Source organism: Cetorhinus maximus, chromosome 21, assembly GCF_964194155.1.
Source record: "Cetorhinus maximus chromosome 21, sCetMax3.hap1.1, whole genome shotgun sequence".
Lineage (NCBI taxonomy): Eukaryota > Metazoa > Chordata > Chondrichthyes > Lamniformes > Cetorhinidae > Cetorhinus > Cetorhinus maximus.
Window position 1 is genome coordinate 19,263,249 of NC_135899.1, and position 6,540 is coordinate 19,269,788.

Below are 6,540 nucleotides of genomic sequence, written 5' to 3' on the forward strand. Positions count from 1 at the left end.
GATATTTTTCACTTGTTTCCGGAATGTTTCTTTGCAGGAGTGTGGAGAGATGAAGCAGCGGATTTACTGGCGAGGGGGTCTCCTCCCAGGTAACTCTGTAGCACAGACCTCTGTGCTTCATGGATCCTTCCCAGGGACACCTCAACTGATGCAGGAAAGCTTTGGGGTGACTTATTTCCCCCAATATTAGGAAGAATTTGTCCATCTGGCGATTGGTCACAATGTGGAACTCGCTGCCACATGATGTGGCTGAGGTCGAGAGCATTAATGCATTGACAAGGAGGCTTGAAATATGTTTTTATGCAGAATGTATTTGGAGTTTCTTTGTAACTGCTTGAGAAAATAAGATTTAGTTTCGGAAATAGAAAAAAAAATCCAGAGATATTCAAACTCCGCCTCGGGGATTTTGAGCTCTGTGCATTCATGTCTCAGGCAGTGCTGCCCTCCCAGTCCTTGATAAAGAGGAAGAACATCACAGGGTGTGGGGGGCAAGACTGTGGGACAGGCCAATGGAAAATGGGAGGGGATCAAACGGCATCCTATTGGGGTTAAACTTGAAGAGCTTCCCCCGACACTCGTGCTCCGGCAGAAAGGAAAACCACAGGCTATTGAAGTTTTGAGATACATCAGGATTATAAACAGATAATTCAGTAAAGTTGGAAAAATATAGGGCAGAATTTAGCCCTCGATGGGCGAGCGGGACCCGTCCCCAACTCGCCGACGGAAAAATTCTGGCCAAAGAGTTAAGGCGGCAGAGGGGAAGTGGAGAGATCAATGTCGATTGGAGAAAAAAAATGTCTTGTTTTATTGCAGAGATATTGTCTGATATTCTAGCGCAAAATGTTTCATACATTTGACAGTATTGAACATTGGATTTTAATGTCACTGTCTGGGTGTTAAACAGCTCCTGTGTGGGGTACAGAAAGGACAATCTGGCCTGGGGGACATGAACACCCCTTACACAGCCCACCGGAATTTACTGACATTCATTTCAATGGAGGGAAAACCTGGGAAGTTCCCGTCATTGGAGACATTCCTCCCCACCGGTCGGAATTCTACTCGATTTTGGAAAATACTGTCACCCATCATCAACATGAGGAGAGTTCTGTCATCATCGTTAAAATTTCACCGAAGCCATTCGGAGTGAAATCTCGAAGCAACTTTTCACCTCCAAGTGTCGGGGAAGTGTGGAATTGTCTCTCCTTTAAGGGGGAATACTAGGAATAATGTAATTTTCCAGGGTATCAAAACATACGGAGCTGAGGCGGATAAATGCAGTTGAGGGACATGTCAGTCATATCTAATCGAAAGGTGGAAGGCATTCAGGCGGCTGAACGTTCCAATCCTTTTCCTGTCCCCCTCCGACAGTCTGAGAACTTCCAATGAGATATTCAACCAAGGCCTCAAGTGGGAGCTTCAGATCCCACGGTAAAGTGGAGCAGGGGAATTCTCCCGGCGTCCTGGACAACATTCCTCCCTCAACCAACACCATCAAGGACAAATTAACCCGTAATTCATCTAATTTCCTTTCTGCAGGGTCGTGCTGGGTGTAATATGACTCATTCATTTCCCTGAAAAACGGCGGTTACTGCACTTGCGAGAAATGAATTTCGGGTGCAGTCAGTTTCTGGGATGGGTTCAGACTCTATGTGATCGTCTCTTTTATTCATACAAAGTGCATCACTGCCACCTGCTGACAGAATATCAGTTCCGAAGAAGAGCCTAATAAACAAAGAAACATAGAAACTAGGAGCAGGTGTAGGCCATTCGACCCTTCGAGCCTGCTCCGCCATTTATTATGATCATGGCTGATCATCCAACTCAATAGCCTGCTCCCGCTTTCTCCCCATGCCCTTGGATCCCTTTCGGGTATTGAGCTATATCTTACTCCTTCTAGAAAACATACAATGTTTTGGCCTCAACTGCTTTCTGTGGTAGCGAATTCCATAGGCTGACCACTCCCTGAGTGAAGAAATTCATCCTCATCTCAGTCCTAAATGGTCTACCCGGTATCCTCAGACTGTGACCCCTGGTCCTGGACTCCCCCACCATCGGGGACATCCTTCCTGCATCTAGTCTGTCGCGTCCTCCATTATTTTTAAATGTATTTCCATCCATTATTTTACCTCTACCTTTTAGCCTATTTCAATCCCTTACCCCCGCCCTACCCCCACTAGAGTTTTCTGTCACTTGATTGCCCTGCTTTCTACCCTTAATTTAACCATTCGCACATTTCTTAGCTAATATCACCACCGTCAACACCCCTTTGTTCTTTTGTCTAAGACATCTTTTGGTTATCTCCGCCTATCACTGGCTCTCTATCCAGCTCTACCTGTCCCACCCCCACCCCCCGCCACCACCCCCCAACCAGCTTATATTTCACCTCTTTTCTATTTTGCCTTAGTTCTGATGAAGAGCCATGCGGACTTGAAGCATTAACTGTGTTCCTCTCCGCAGATGCTGTGAGACCTGCTGAGTTTTTCCAGGTATTTTTGTATTTGTTTAGGAATAAAAAATTCTTGCAGTTCACCCATGCGCTCTTTGAATGTTTGCCATTACCTATCCACCATCATCCCTTTAAGTAAGTTTTCTCAATCCATCAGAGCCAACTCGTGTCTCATACCATTGTAGTTTCCTTTATTGAGATTCAGGACCCTAGTCTCAGACTCAACTACATCACTCTCCACCTTGATGAGGAATTCTATCATATTATGGTCACGCATCCCCAAGGGGCATCGCACAACTAGATTGCCAATAATTCCTTTCTCATTACAGAATACCCTGCCTAGGATGGCCTGTTCTCTAGTTGGTTCCTCAACGTATTGATCTAGAAAACTATCCCATATACACGCCAGGAATTCCTCCTCTATGGTATTCTTACTAATTTGGTTTGCCCAATCTAAATGCAGATTAAAGTCATCCATAATTACAGACATTCCTTTATAGCATGCCTCTCTAATTTCCTGTTTAATGCTATTCCCAACATCACCGCTACAATTTGGGGATCTATATAAAAACCCAACCAACGTTCTTTGCCCCTTAGTGTTTCTCAGCTCTACCCATACAGGTTCCACATCGTTGGAGCTAATATCTCCCCTCGCAATTGCGTTAATTTCCTCTTTAACCAGCAATGCAACTCCACCATCTTTTTATTTTTGTCTGTCTTTCCTAAACACTGAATATCCCTGGATGTTCAGCTCCCGTCCCTGGCCACCTTGCAGCCATGTCTCCGAAATCACGACTATATCATACCTGTTTACATCTATTAATTAATTCATCCACTTTATTGCGAATGCTTCTTGTGTTAAGGCACAAAACCTTAAGGCTTATCTTTTTAATATTACTTGTCCCATTCCCATTATTTTTAACCAAGGCCTTGCTTGATTCTTGCCATTGATTTCTCTGCCTATCTCTTTTCTTATTCCCCTTTCTGTCTTTTGTTCTTGTCCATTAATCCCCCCTCCTCTGACTCCTTGCATAGGTTCCCATCCCCTTGATATTTTAGTTTAAACACTACCCAACCACTCTTGCCAATATTCCCCCCAGGACATCAGTCCCGGTCCTGCCCAGGTGTTACCTGTCCAGTTTGTACTGGTCCCACCTGCCCCAGAACTGGACCCAATGTCCCAAGAATGTGAAACACTCCTCCTCACACCATCACCTCAGCTACGTATTCATTAGAAATATCCTGCTATTTCTACTCTGGCTAGCACGTGGCACTGGTAGTAATCCTAAGATACAAACTTTGAGGTCCGACTTTTCAACTTACTTCCGAACTCCCTGTATTCTACTTTTAGGACCTCAACCTTTTTTTTTTTTACCTATGTCATTTGTACCAATGTTTATCATGACCACCGGCTGTTCACCCTCCCCCTTCAGAATGTCCTGTAGCCATTCTGAGACATCCTTCACCCTAGCACCAGGGAGGCAACAAACCGTCCTGGAGTCTCATTTGTGGCCACAGAAACGCCTGTCCATTCCCCTTACTATTGAATCGCCTAAAATTATTGCACTCCCACACTTTTTCCTCCTCCCCTGTGCAGCAGAGCCGAGTGTGGTGCAATGAATTTGGCTATTGCTGCTTTCCCGTGAGAGGCCATTCCACCAACAGTATCCAAAGTTGTATATATGTTTTGCAGAGGAATAGCCACAGGACATTCCTGCACTGCCTGCCTAGTCCTCTTGCTCCGCCTGGTGGTCAACCAGTCCCTTCCTGCCTGTGGACTCTTATCTGCGGTGTGACCACCTCTCTATATATGCTATCCACAATACTCTCCACCTTGCAGATGCTCCAAAGTGTCCCCAGCCGCCGCTCGAGCTCCGAAACCCGGGCTTCCAGGAGCTGCAGCTGGAAACACCTCACATACACATGCTGGCCCCGGGCACAGGAAATTTTCTCAGCTTCCCACATGGAGCAGGAGGAGCAACCACGGCTCTGAGCTCTCCTGCCATGACTTACCACTTTAAATTAAATTGTACCTTATACTTAATACCAGATATATCAATTACTCTCGGTTACTTATTCTCTGCTCCTCGTTGTTACAGAATATAGCCCGTACAAACGATGAACCACAAAATAAGACCTTGAAAACTATAAGTGTTAAAAGTAGTAAATACTTACCTGAATGTACACACAGTCCTCAAAGGATCACCACATTCCCTTGCTCACCGCTCTCCCTCAGTCACCAAACTCCAACTTAAGCAATCTACTGCAGCCCAAAGCAGCACCAAAGTGCAATTTGGAAATGTTAACTCTCCTTCTCTCTCTACAAATACTGCCAGACCTGCTGAGTTTTTCCAGGAACTTTCTGCTTTTATTTTCTGACAGAATTTCAGTGCTGAATGAAAGAATTGAGCATTCAAAGCGGCCCAAGAATTGCTGAGTATGGTTTTTGAAGGTTCATAGGTTCGAAAGGCTGAGTGGTCTCCTTCTGTGTTGTATGAGGCTGCAACTTTCAAGCATTCTTAGACTTGGATCCGATCAAATTCAGATTCACAAAGTCGATTCAATCAATCCCATTGTTTCGTGATTTGTTCCCAGGGGTGTTAGTGGGAAAGATTAGTTGGAGAATCTCACATTAATATCCACAATTATCCGGGAAATATTTACAAATTAAGATTCTGCATTAATGTGATATATGCTGCAGTATTTAGCTGGTTTTGAAATCCGCTATATAAACCAACATGATTGTCATCCTGGCATTGCTGTGCTAACAGAGGGATTTAAAAACAGTAATGGTGGGAAACAAGTGATTGGAGATCTCTGGAACTGAACAGCATCGGAGTCAGTCTTGATATCAATACTCTGGTTTGTGCAGATCAACCCCAATCTACTGAACTCCTGGTTTGTCGGTTCATCTGGTGAATATCACAATGGGATCCATTCTGCGGGATGAAATGTTGGACATTAAACTCTCTCTACGGAACTTGTTAGACTCCACAGAGGACCATAGGGTCGCTTTACCCAGTAAAATCGTCTATGAACCTCATATTTTCCATCTAAAGTGTGTTCTTATGTAATTATTACTCCTCTTTTACTGACTCCACTGTTAACTGTTGTCTTTGTTTCTGAAATGACACCTACAAGTCTCCCTTTCAAACAGCCGCAGGGAATGTAGTGTTAGTTGTTCCTGACAGGAATTAGGAATGTTGCCATCCTGCCCTTTACAGCCTTTCAGCCTCAGCATTGAATTCAGGAACTTCAGATTCTAAGCACCGTTCACATTCTGCTGTAACCATTAACACCTGCTCTGGAACCAGTTTATGAGCCTAAGAACACAGGAACAGGAGGAGGCCATTCGGCTTGTCGAGCCTGCTCTGCCATTCAATTAGATCATGGCTGATCATCTATTTCAATGCCACTCCCCCGCAATAACTCCATATTCTTTGATGACATCGGTCTCAAGAAATCTGTCGATCTCTGTCTTGCACATGCTTGATGATTGAGTTTCCACAGTCCTCTGGGGTAGAGAATTCCAAAGATTTACCACCCTCTGAATGAAGAAATTCCTCCTCATCTCAGCCTTAAATGGTCTACCTCTTATCTTGAGATTATCTCCCCTGGATCTAGACTCACCAGTCAGGGGGAGCATTTTATCTACATCCACCCTATCACATTGTAAGAATTTTGTAAGTTTCAATGAGGTCACCCCTTATTCTTTGAATCTCTAGAGAATACAGACCGTCTGCTCAATCTCTCCTCATAAAACAATCCCTCCAGAATTAATCTAGTGAAGCTCCGCTGCACTACTTCTGTAGCGAGTATATTCCTCTTTAGATGAGAAGACCAAAACTGTGCACATTACTACAGGTGAAGTCTCAGCAAGTCTCTGCATGACTGCAGCAAGACATCCTTACTCCTGTATTCCTCGCGATGAAGGCCAGCATGCATTTACCTTCCCAATTTCTTGCTGCATCTGCATGCAAGTTTTTTGTCAAGAGTGTGAAGGAATATTCTCCACTTGCCTGGTAAAACAAACAACACTCACGAAACTCGGCATCATCCAGAACAACGCAGCCCGCCTTATCGGCTGCCCATCC